At 47.6% G+C, this 13,851-nt stretch overlaps 1 non-coding gene across 1 annotated transcript; it reads left to right on the top strand.

Annotated features, from left to right (window-relative positions):
• Positions 1–240: 240 nt before the first annotated feature.
• Positions 241–314, top strand: TRNAT-AGU (transfer RNA threonine (anticodon AGU)). The gene has a single exon. It is a non-coding gene; the product is annotated as a tRNA-Thr (tRNA).
• The last annotated feature ends 13,537 nt before the right edge of the window (positions 315–13,851 follow it).

Here is a 13,851-nt window from a genome sequence, read left to right as displayed (position 1 = left end):
AGTGCATTACACATGTGTAAATGTTTATCTTTTTCTTTTTTTAAATACTGAAAATGCTCACAATTAAAGTATTGTACACAATAAAGCTGTGTGTGTATGTGTTTTCCTGAACTGAGTGTTTGATATGGAGCAGTTAATGTTTTGGGTGATCTTAGTGGAGGCAGCTGGTAACAGAATAAATGGTCACAGTCACACACTGTCTCATAGAAGATGTTCTGTTTTCAGGCTGAAACACCGTGCGGCGCCGTGGCTTAGTTGGTTAAAGCGCCTGTCTAGTAAACAGGAGATCCTGGGTTCGAATCCCAGCGGTGCCTTGGCTTGAGGTTAGCTTTTTAAATTAACCCTTTCCAATGTGAAATGTTTCTAGGTAGTTTTTTTCATTAGTTATCATTAGTTATCATTAAACACTAGTAAATATGAGCTGGCATTAGTAACTAGTCATTGCTGTACACATGTTTCTGTAGTGTGACGTGGTGTGATGATAATATCAAGCTAAAACTGAACACGTGACTAAGGCAGTCTGCATGACGTCATCACATGCATGGGCTTTAAATTCTTATGTGAGCCCCATAATATGGAAATCCAGCCTATATTACCAGCTAATTATTCAGTAAAGGGAGCCTATTATTGGTTCAGCTCACTGTATTATTTCCTATTGTTAAGTCATATAATGATCAAGGCTGCTATTTACTAATGAAAGGTTATAATCTGTCCAGCTTTACCAAACTGTGAATTTAGGTTAAACTGCAAATCTGATGGTTAAAAAAATAAAACAAGTTGGAAAATTAAGTTAAGTGGAGAATTATTTGCAGTGCAGCAATTGTGATCTATTTTACTGTTTAGTGAACAAGCTTTTTATGTGTCTGTGTGTGTTTCAAATATAGTAATTTAGCTAAATAGCCCGTGAGCTAACAATCTAAAGTCATTTATTTTTATTTTTATTTTATAGTTTTGCACTGCAGTGCATAAGATAGGTACATACAAGCCTGAGGTACCCCAACCGCAATCCTCTGGCATCGTATCAAGTTTTACAATCGGGGTAGTCGAGTTAACATGCACAATTTTATATTATAAGAAACATGGTAAAGATAAGAAACATGCTGAACTTTTGCGTGAATTTGTAGAGTTGAATCAATCAAGATTTTGTTTGCAAGAGTTATTTAAACATGGTCTATCATAGCCAATACATGTAATGTGAAACTCGCTAGTGCGGAGGTACCTGTTACTATTGCTTCAAGCCTATGAACAGGGGTATGTCTTAACATTCAGGTATATCAGGTGTGGGAAACGTTAGGTTAGGCTGCTGCCCGTTAGGTGAAGTAGACACAATGCTTATAGGTAGAGCTTACAAAATAACATGCTAATATATATAGCTGGTGTACACACAGCATGTGGAAAATATAGAAAAAGCGATTCCACTGGGTGTTAGCTACTGGATTGTAGTGATAGGAGTAGGAGTCAGACCCAAAACATAGCTGATAGAATCTTATCCAGTAAGACCATCAGGTCTGTGGAGGACCTGCAGTCTGTCGACAGGGCCACTTAGCCGACAGGGCCACTTAGCCAGTGCTTGCATGGGGGAATGTGTCGACACCTAGATAGGGCAGTCTAATACTGCAACAATAAACATGGTGTGTGTAAAAAATGTCGCCAAGTCTGCACATTTTATAGGATAGGGTAATAACAAGAGGTCGGAATATTGGCAAACATGTCTAGGGATTCAGGAGTGTTAAAACAAGAATATTTACAGACTAGGCGATATTTGGTTACTAGTAGGCACAGCACGGGTGATTTCCATGCGGCAGGGTACCTATAGAGTATGGTGGCCACTGAAGCTTGGGCAGCCTTACAATGCTATATGTCTCAGCATACACAGCAGTAAACCTATTTAGATACATTAATATAATGGTTGCCTATATATTAACTAAAACGCATAAACACGTGCCATTTATTATTTGATGAATTCTTTGCTTGTTATAGTTTACATTCCCTGGGTTTACAGGAAGGGCCTTATACTTTATGGACAATATAAACGAAACATAACTTTGTCTTTCCATATTTACAAGATCACCTCATGATAGTAAATGACATGTTAGCATCCGCCTACACCTTTATAGCCACGCTTCCATCAGATGACTGTTGTATACAATAAGTGTTTACAGAGACATGTAATCCTTCTTAAACTGAGAAAATTCAGATCAAAGAGGAGAGATTAGCTGCAGCCAGCCACGTATTGTTAAAATAAACAGTGTAACGTCCTCTCCTCCCACATCAGACAATGCTACCTGTGAATCACAACATCTTTGTAAGATCTTTTACTATATTATTATTATAGTGCGGGTAGCTATTCATCTGGCTTTGACTTTTAACTACCGGATTACAATGACAAATCCAGAAAGCAGCTCATCGGAATTCAACAAAATCCTGTATCTTGTAATTTGCACAAACACCTGAAGGGCTCCTGTTCAACTTCAAGCGGAACTCGATTGCAATGGGACAATGACAAATACATGGATCCTGTCACCAGTGGTAGCCTGCCAAATTTTAGTCTTCCAAAAGAACTAACAAATAGGGTTGTTGTTTTTTTTGACAGAATCACATCTCTTTGTGAATGATCCTTCTCACACAGAAGAATGACACACAGCGCTGGTGGCCAAAGGAAGCTAGAACTATGACAGTGTGTGAGGGGATGTAAGGGTAGAAGGAGCAATGTAATATTTTGTAGAATAATGCATATTCTATATTTCTATTGATTATATATGGATGTGTGGATTGACAAAAGTAACAGATGGTCTAAAATAAATCACATGGCTTTCTTGTATGAGAACTCTGGAATGTGGATTGGGGGTCTTATCCTTATATGTCTAGAGTTCTATTCTGACGTCAGTATGTGCACATCTATATAGTAACTGAATAAAGAGATGCAAGGTCTCTCTGTCTGTCTCTCTGTCTCTCTCTCTCGATGTAACAATGTAACTCTCCATTCAGGAGTCCAGGAATTACCATCTGCTGTTGAACATCCATGATCATGTAACATCCTTTGTTGTTTTATTATGCATCAGTAACTAAGAAGAAACCGTAAGTCAGATTGCGTATTAGTACTTTTCATTAATATAGACGTATATTAATGTTGCAAGCCTTTGGCCCAAGACTATATATACAAAAGACGTATATATCAAGCAACAGGAAAAAGACACAGAAGAAATTAAGAAAAAGCTAAGAATATTTTACATATTTATAGTTTTTATTTCCCCCTCCCTGTTTCTTACCTTTGGCCAGGGAGGAGGGACATTCCTACCCATGATAGTTGAGTGGTGAGGAACTCTAGTCTGCACCTTCAGCAGGTGCAGGCTGTGTGTACACATTTTGTGAGCTCAGGCACTGTGTAGTATCACTGTTGCCATCGTAACCCAGAGCAATGCTCTGAATGACCAGAGCGTGTGGCATTAATATACTCAATCTGAACCTGTTGGAGATGCAGACTAGAGACATCCTGGGCTTCCCTGGGCCTGCCCACTGCATTGGGTAACGTAAGTTGGTGAGGAGGTCTTTGGCGGTTTCTTGGGCGCTACAATAGCATCAGTCCTGTATAGGTTTGCGGGGGAGATTCTTTGACTTACTACACAGATACAGATCAGCACTGACACATTGTTGGCTTGGCCAACACATATAGAACTGTATTAATAAACTAATGAACATCTCATGCTCTGGACAAAACCGAATTATAACAAATAAGTTTTTTTGCATGCACTTGTGGCAGCACGTAATGTTAAAGCCTATGGTTGCTCTAGTATATAACGCTGTTATCGCATGCTAAATATGTCCTACAAGGAACTCCCCTCTCCCCACCTCACTTATCATGAATTCACATGGACGTCATTGTGAAATCACAAGCGGAAGTATCCAAGTATTTGTACCATTACAGAGGTAACAATGCAGAATTAAGCCGCACAGCAACATCATCTTAATAAGGTATTTAAATATATTGAGTTAAAAAACTTTTCTTTACTTATTCTACTGCGCTGCTGAATGTGTCAGCACTAAATAAATCATTGTAATTGTTATTTAAGGTCCAGACGGAGCCAAAGATGGGGACGGTTTCCGGCACAAAAGAAAACAGAATGCAGGTATCGAGTCCAGTCCTCCCAGAATGACACTAGAGGAGCTGGATAAAAAACTGGCAGAATACGACCTACCTACTCAAAGCCTGCCAGTTAAATCAACAGACTACAACTATCCCCAAAATTGTCAGTCCCAATGTCGAGGAGAGGTGGGAAGAAGGCAAGATACAGCTGTGCTCAAAAGTTTACATACCCTGGCAGAAATTGTGATATTTTGGCATTGATTTAAAAAAAATATGACGGATCGTGCAAAAAAAAATATATTTTATTGAAAGATAGTGATCATATGAAGCTATTTATTATAACATAGTTGTATGTCTCCTTTTTAAATCAGAATGAACATAAATCACCCAAATGGCCCTGATCAAACGTTTACATACCCTTGAATGTTTGGCCTTGTTATGGACACACAAGGTGACACACACAGGTTAAAATTGCAATTAAAGGTTAATTTCCCACACCTGTGGTTTTCTAAATTGCAATTTGTGTATAAATAGTCAATCAGTTTATTAGCTCTCACGTGGATGCACTGAGCAGGCTAGATATTGAGCCATGGGGAGCAGAAAATAACTATCAAAAGACCTGCGTAAGGGGGCAGAATCTGTCTTCCATGCAGAGCAGATGTGTTTCGCCTGAGCTCCTGCTGATAGAATCGATTTGGGGGTGACAAACCTGATAACACTGCAGCCACACTCTATGCGAGGCTCCCCTAATGTGAGGGGTTCTCAACTTACCTGGATCCTGTCATCCACCAAAGACCCAAAAATTCTGCAGGGGCCTACTGGGGACAGAGGTGGGGGGAGTGGCCACTCTCCTCACTCCCAGAAGCTCGGTATTGCTGCACTCTTACCCACCCCCCTCACCCGGACCGACAGGGTTTCCCGCTCCCCACTGGACGCATTGGGACTACTCACTCTGCACCAACCTTGCGACTTGAAGTGGCCACTGACGGCATTGAAACTACACAGAGGCTCCAAGATGGAGATTGACCCCTAGCTGGACTACCCACATGTCAGAAGCCTTACTGCGACACAGTCAAATCTGCCTTGCAGTGCCTGGATACCATCTTTGAACGCTTCTGGCTGAAAATACAGGATCGTTCACAAGCAACCTTGCCTAAGCGACAGGAGACAAGGGGGTAGGCTTCCTGCTGGAGCAGAGCGGACCTCCTGTGGGTGATGTCCACACGTGAGCATGTACCTACCCCACTGCACACCTGCCTGGATTGGGAGCCCTTTGAGGCATAGCCTCTATGCAACGCCCACAGAAGTGCAGGATCACCCGCTGGAAACGGTGCGCAACACCCAGACCTCTGATTACTCCAGACAGGGGAGGGACTTGGCCCTACAAGATTCTCAAGCTGGTGGAAAAAAGATGTAGTCTTCCACACAAGCCTATGGCTGGAAGAGCATGTTGCCCTGCTGCGCTGCGGGCAGTTTACACAGGGCTATCCTGTCCTGTAACCGTCGTGCCGCACTTCTTGCCGACCCAAACGAGGGCGTTGGCTGACTCTGGACTTCCCACCTAGGGCAATTGGCTTAATATACTGAGGTATTCATATTATTTTATACACCAACACTTACCACTTTGGTGCCCTCCTATGCCCTTAACCATTGATGCCCATCCTGTTTTATTTCATTTCACATTACCTATAATTTATTACTATACAGTGATATCATTGTGCAGTGCCAAGTACCAGTAGTTCTTATATTCAGGTAACACTAGCTTGCTACGCAACTCTCCTTCTAAGCATGTTCTTCTCATATAACCTTGATTTATTCTTAGTTTCATGCTTTACTCCAACCCAATGTACACCTTTTGGTCAATGCTACTAATAGGAATCCCTGATTACTTTGTAAGAAGCTCTAGGCTATTTATACCTATCCTGTCACTGCTAATCACTAACTCATGTATACATGGCTAACGTTGAATATGGCTTTACTCACTACTAGTCTTTGCTCTGGAGTAGGCCTTGTCTATTGAATTGTCTAGTCTGCTCAATTTATATTATTTTCATAAAAAGTGCATTTTATCCTCATGTCACATTACTGCTTCACCATGTACGTTGATGAAGAGTTTGCCAATGATGTTGTGGCCCGACAAGCTTGTCTTTATCCATTTGCACTGTTATAAAAACGAATGTTAAAAAAATAAATATATTTAAAAAAAAAGACCTGCTAAAAAATGGAATGGAACTTTATAAAGATGGAAAAGGAAATGTAAAGATATTCAAAGCCTTGAAAATGCCAGTCAGTACTGTTCAATCAATCACTTATTAAGAAGTGGTCAATTCTGGGATCTCTTCATACTAAGCCAATTTTAATGTAGACCAAGAAAGATTTCATCCGCCACTGCCAGAAGAATTGTTCGGGATACAAAGATAAACCCACGGGTAATCTCAGGAGATTGGCAGGTGGGCATTCCCTCCCGTGGCCACTGGAGTAACTAAATGACCTCCATTTGTTTAAATATATATAGGGATTAAGGAGAGAGCGCAGGTAACGTTATCTTTAATCTCAGGAGAAATACAGGCTGCTCTGGAAAAAGACGGTGTGGTTGTTTCAAGGAGCACAATACGACGATACCGAACAAAAACGAGCTGCATGGTCGAGTTTTCAGATAGAAGGCTTTACTGCGACAATGCCACAAAAAAGCCTGGTTACAATATGCTTGACACACCTCACAGCTGCTGGCACACTGTAATTTGTATTGATGGGACCAAAATAGAGCTTTATGGTCACAACCATAAGTGCTATGTTTGGAGAGGGGTCAACAAGACCTATAGTGAAAAGAATACCATCCCCACTGTCAATGCATGGTGGTGGCTCACTGATGTTTTGGGAAGTTTGAGCTCTAAATGCACAGGGAATCTTTTAAAAATAGATAGCAAGATGAATGCAGCATGTTATAAAATACTGGCAGACAATTTGCATCCTTCTGCACGAAGGCTGCGCATGGGACACTCTTGGACTTTCCATCATCACAATGACCCTAAGCACAAGGCCAAGTTGACCCTCCAGTGGTTGCAGAAAAAAAAGGTGAAGGTTCTGAAGTGGCCATCACAGTCTCCTGACCTTAATATCATCGAGCCACTCTGGGGAGATCTCAAACGTGCGATTCATGCAAGACAACCAAAGACTTTCCATGACTTGGATGCATTTTGCTAAGACAGAAGGGCAGCTATACCACCTGCAAGATTTAAGGAGCTCGGGGGGCGTGGCTTGGAGGCCGAGGAAGATGGCGGCGTAAACCCGGAGCTCCTCAGCAGGCTCAGCTAACGATCCTCGTCACAGCACTAATACTGAGCAACCATGGGTAAAACACACCGGGCATCACACTCTGCCAAGCCCGCCGACACGCCGAAGGGTGCCAATCCCTCCTCCATGCGGCAATACCTGACGTCCCAAGCCGAAACGGCTTCTCAGGCCTCCAACGATTCGGAGGCGCCAGCCGTCTCCCGCCCAGTATCGCCACGCGGTGAACTTCAGGGACCGCAAACCCAGACACCCCCAGACTCCCAACCTGAGTGGGTGCAACTAATCCGGGCGCTCCCGACCAAACAAGACCTGAAGGAGGCCAACTCAGAACTGCGGTCCTCCATTACGGCGGAGCTGCACTCCCTCAGAGAGGACATTCAGGGCCTACACACCAAGGTGGCGCAGCTGGAGGCGGACTGCGACCACCTGACGTCCGCCCAATCTGCCTCTGCAAACACCCTGCGGAACCACACTGCTCAGATGCAGCAGATGGCCTTACACATAGAGGACTTGGATAACCGTGGCCGCAGACAGAACATCAGGGTGAGGGGTATCCCCGAAGAGACCGACCAAAACACACCTATCCGTGATACTCTCAGGGAACTATTCAACAGAATACTAGGCCGCCCGACTACAGCTAACATTGACTTTGTCAGAGCTCACAGGGCGCTAAGACCGAGGGGTCCCCCGGAGGCCCCCCCCCAGAGACACGATTTGCTGCCTGGCAGACTTCCAACTCAAGGAAGACATACTGCGCAAGGCACGAGGAATGGAGGGGATCACCCTACACGGAGCAGGGGTACAGCTCTACCCAGACCTCTCCCCGGCCACTCTGGCCTACCGGAGGGCAATGAAGCCCCTCACTAGAGCTCTTCAGGCTCAAAAGATTAGGTACCGATGGAACTTCCCAACTGGGTTACAGGCCATCACCGCGGAGGGCACATTTACAGTCCGACAACCTGAAGATCTTGCTGATTTAACCGTGGAACTGCAACTCCCTCCCATCCACATGGCCTGGCCGGACCCCGCCGCTTTTTACACCATGAACTCCAACACGCGGGGACCTCCACCCCTACCCCGCAGAAGCAGGGGCTCCCGCCAGCAAGCCACCAGGCTTTCGGGGACTGCACCATAAAAGCACTAGAGACGATCACAGCACATAACCGCAAGTAACATCCCGTGGGACTCTCACCTCACTCGGGGCAGTAGCCTCGTACGAACTCTATACGGACGCTTTGAGGCCTACATAGGCCAACATGTGGTAACTCAAGATATCGGGGGAGGGGTTGGGGGGAGGGGGGACTGTTGGGTCACTGTGCCGCTAGGGGTCCGTTTGCCCCGGCTTATTCCTCTCAGACTGGGGGGGGGGAGAAAAGAGAGGCTCCTCGAGAGGTGGTGACACCTATGGTCAATCCGGGCCCCGTTGGGGGAGGTTGGGAATGGGGACCTAACGGGGAGATACATTTAACCCTCAGCCCAGTGCTAGGCACGAATGCCATGAGACGCCTGGGGGACATGGCCTGCCCCGACACCAGGGGGGGGAGAGAGAGTAGTTCAGCCTGACTGGGCCCCGCCGCGGGGGCCCCGGTACGCCTGTGATGACCCTGGCGAGCAGGCGGGGGGGCCCCGCCGGCGAGGCTCACTCATCCCTACACAGCCCAGGCACGAACACAACTGCTGAGAGGGAACTGTAGACACTCTAGGCAGCCAGGTACGATGGACCTAACTCGCACCCCTGAAGCCATTCTCCATTAGCTAACCCAACACACACGACACATGCCCCACTCATTGACTCAACCTAGCAACAACACACGAGGGAACGCTCGAAGAGGCCTAGAGATGAGGAGATTGCCCCGCGGGGGGATACAGAGGGGGCCCGATCAGAGGCAAGGGCATGCTCACCTGGAGGGGGGGAGAGGGGAGTGGGGAGGTGCAGCCCGAAAACTCTGAAAGGGGAACATGTACCATGGAATATGATGCTGATTTATGTACTGTTTAATTTGTTATTGCATAAGTTCTCATGCATGGTTGTTATGTTACGTTATGCTAAACTTGCTTCATTACACGACAGGCACTCATGTCCGGCCCACGGACACCAGACCCGGAAACACACTGACGAGGATCATACCATGGACACGACCCCGGCAGACAGAGCCGAACTAGGAACTCACAGGGACCCGACGAGTAGATACCGAAACACTACTCACAGGTACTCGCTAACCACGTGGACACGGGGAGGGCTGGACCCACCCGGAGTCCCCTTACCTCCTCCTACAACCCCGTAGGACACAGCGACATTCAAAAGGTGAGTGGAATCCGCGGACTGTAGGAGCCCGCGGTCCTACCACTCCCCGTCGCTGACACCTCCTTGTCGCCCAAAAGGGACAAGAACATACACACACACATTCTCCCTTCCCCTACCCACTAGCCCCACCCAGACGATCCAGACTGACGGAACACCCTCCCGGACACTAAGACCTGACTGATACCTACCTCGCTACACCATGACACAAAAGGCCCTCACACCGGAAGACCTCACCATCCTCTCCATCAATGCCAGAGGCCTTAACAAACCAGAGAGGCGCTCGGGGGCACTTAGGGACTTCCATGCTAACAGAGCCTCTATTGTTCTGATACAGGAGACGCATTTTAGGGAAGGAAGTAGGCCGTAACTGACCGACCACCACTTCCCGACGGGATACTATAGTGATTACCACGCAGGAAAATCTAGGGGCACGGCTATCCTGATTAGCAAGCGGGTCCCATTTGAAGAGGGAGGCCAGATGACAGACAGGGAGGGCAGATACCTATTCATAAGGGGCACGATCGCAGGCCAGGCCTACACCATCGCGAATATCTATGCTCCTAACCACGGGCAACACAGATTCCTAGCGAATACTCTCAAAAAACTACAGACTTTCACAGAGGGAATCCTCATAATTGGGGGCGACCTAAACGTAGCACTCCATCCACACTGGGACTCATCCACCGGCACATCCCGCGTACCGACACAACACCTCAACCAAATTAAATCCCTTTTAACACGCCACAGACTGATAGACTGCTGGAGGGCCCACCACCTCGACGAGAAGGACTACACCTTCTTCTCACACCCACACAACGCATACTCCCGGCTGGATTATTTCTTCACCTCGCATTACCACTTACCGCTGACACGCGACGCGGAGCATGGAACGGCGACATGGTCGGACCACGCACCCGTGACCCTGACACTTGCATCCCCCCTCTATAGACCGAGGCTCTCTAAGTGGAGACTCAACGACTACTTGCTCACCAGACCGGACCTAACAACAGACATAGGGGCACAACTAAAAGACTACTTCAGGATAAACACGACCGAACAGACGTCGCCGACCATTAGGTGGGAGGCACATAAAAGCGTGGTCTGCGGACACTTCATCAGACAGAGTGCCACCCTTAAAAAACAGACTGACCACCAAATGAAGGAGTTGGTGACAGAGATACAAAGACTAGACTCCCTCAATAAAAAAGCACAACATCAAACACACCAGACGACACTGCCACAATTACGACGCGAATTGACCGGCCTCCTCCACAGGAAACACCACAGAGACGCGGTCAGACATAAAGCCTTTTTCCTACTCCATGGTAACAGGAGTGGAAAACTGCTGGCGAGAATGCTCGCCAAACGGAGACAGACGACATACATTGACAAAATGAGAGACGCGAAAGGCACCCTGCAGCGCCTACCCTCCAAAATCTCAGACATAATAAGGGGATACTACTCCGACCTATATGCCCTCCCACAGCCCCACTCGGATACGGCGAAAGCCGGCCTACAAGAGAAAATCAATAACTACTTGACAGCACACACCCTCCCGACAATCGATACAGATGCATCCAACAGACTAGACGAACCCATCACAATGGACGAGCTAACTCGGGCCATCAAAGAGACGAAACAGGGCAAAAGCCCGGGACCAGACGGGTTACCACTGAAGTATTATAAGACGTTTGCTGACCACCTATACGCCCCCTACTAGACGCATTAAATGCCGTACGAGAGGGAAATCACCTCCCTAAACAATCATTGACTGCTCATATCACCCTCATCCCGAAAGGCGACAAAGACAGAGAACAATGCGGTAATTTCAGACCGATTTCACTCATCAACTGTGACGTTAAACTGCTAGCGAAAATCCTAGCCACGCGCCTCCAAACCCACATCCCCCACCTGATACATTCAGACCAGGTGGGATTTGTCACGGGCCGCGAGGCTAGGGACAACACAGTCAGGGCACTGACCCTTATTCACAGCCAGGGCAAGCACAACGATGGCCTTCTCTTGCTATCCACGGACGCAGAGAAGGCCTTCGACAGAGTTAACTGGCAATACATGTTCCAGACACTGACGCACATGGGACTGGGACCACACTTCAGGGGCTGGATTGAGGCGCTATATGACGGACCCACGGCACACGTCATTGTTAACGGGGCAGTGACGAGGGAGCTGACGATCAATAACGGCACAAGACAGGGGTGTCCCCTGTCCCCCCTTTTATTCGTACTGGCGCTCGAACCCTTCCTTACCCATGTGCGGCATGATGCGAACATAAGGGGTATCACGAAAGGTGACACACAGCATAAGGTAGCGGCGTACGCCGACGACCTCCTGTTCTTTGTCACCAACCCAGAGGTCACGCTCCCGAACATCCTGAAAGCATTCCGGGAATACGGGGCAATATCCAATCTTAAAATTAATTACTCAAAGTCCTACACCCTGAATATTAACATACCCGAAACCAGAGCCGCCCCACTGAGACAGAGCCACACGTTCCAATGGGCAGACCAGAAGATCCAATACCTAGGTACATGGCTGACCAAGAACACCAAAGCCCTGTATGGGGCAAACTTTGCCCCCCTATTGGATAAATTTAGACGGGACCTGTCGGATTGGGCATACCCGCACATATCCTGGTTAGGCAGGATCCAAGTTATTAAAATGAATTTTCTCCCGCGCCTACTGTACCTTATGCAAGCCCTCCCAATCACTATCCCCAGACCTTTCTTTACCACCCTGAGACAAGCGATGGGTAAATACATCTGGAACCAAAGAAGGCCGAGAGTTAGGATGACCACACTGACTCTGCCCAAGGACAGGGGAGGCCTGGCTATGCCGGATCTCGCCCTGTACTATGAGTCCTGCCACCTCCAAAGAGTCATGGAGTGGACAAAGGGAAAGGTACTCAAGAGCTGGAAGACCGTGGAAGAGGTGGAGGCGGGGAGACCGCTATCCACTCTGCCTTGGCAGGCGGGGGGGGGGGGGGGGGTGGGGGGACAATACTCACCCTACACAGCCGCGACACTGCAGGTCTGGAAGAGGGTGGCAAAAAGATGCAGACTTGCGCCCCACCCATCCCCTCTCCTTCCTCTGACCCACAACGACAGTTTCCCACCTGGCTCGGACCCTAACGCATTCAGAGACTTGATATACCACAAAGCCCCCAAACTACACCACTTACTCGACGGGCCTGACTGCAAGACAATACCAAACCTATTGGAGGGAGCCACCCCCACACTACTACACCACTTTAAATACAGACAACTACGTAGCTACATACGAACCCTCCCGGGAGGTATAGCCTTGACAAGGGAACCCACCACGTTCGAACGACTGTGCCTAGACCCAGACCCTCAACCGCACGGGATCTCACTCATCTATTCCTCACTTCAAAGGGAAACCCCGACAGAAAAACCGAAATTCATGGGGAAATGGGATCAGGCGCTAGGTAAGACATTCACCGACGGAGACTGGGAGGATATGTGCTATCTAGCGCATCACTGCTCGGTCTTTAGCAAGACGCAAGAGACAGCCTTTAAGCTACTTACAAATTGGTACTGCACCCCAGCCGCACTCCACGCTATGAACCCAGAACACTCAGACCTCTGTTGGAGATGCAACACAGAGATAGGCACCACACTTCACCTTTGGTGGGACTGTAGGGCCATCCGACCCTTCTGGAATGGCATACACAGTCTTCTCCTCACGTTCTCCGATGCACCACCATCCTTCACACCCGAAGCCATGCTCCTACACCATACGCAGACTCCCAGATCACGGTATAAAAAATCCTTAACCATACGAATCCTAAACGTAGCCAAACAGGTGCTTCCACAATTCTGGAAGCAGACAGCCACCCCACCACTGACGGCCTGGTTCTCCCAAATGGAAGAACTCAGGGCAATAGAAGAACTCAATATGAGCGCCACTAACGCCTCCGACAAATACCTAGAAATTTGGGCCCATTGGCTATTAACGACCACCAAACCAGACTTCACACAAAGACTACAATACGAGACCCAAGTAGAGGTAGACGGTGACACCCCCCCCGACGGAGACCGACCCCACACGGACTGGACCCCTACCCAACCCCCTCACACTACACACACTCACTACCACAGGACACATGAAACACGACGCCCAGATGACC

Source organism: Pelobates fuscus, chromosome 12 (genome assembly GCF_036172605.1).
Source record: "Pelobates fuscus isolate aPelFus1 chromosome 12, aPelFus1.pri, whole genome shotgun sequence".
NCBI classification, from domain to species: domain Eukaryota; kingdom Metazoa; phylum Chordata; class Amphibia; order Anura; family Pelobatidae; genus Pelobates; species Pelobates fuscus.
This window is presented reverse-complemented; position numbering and strand designations above follow the sequence as displayed.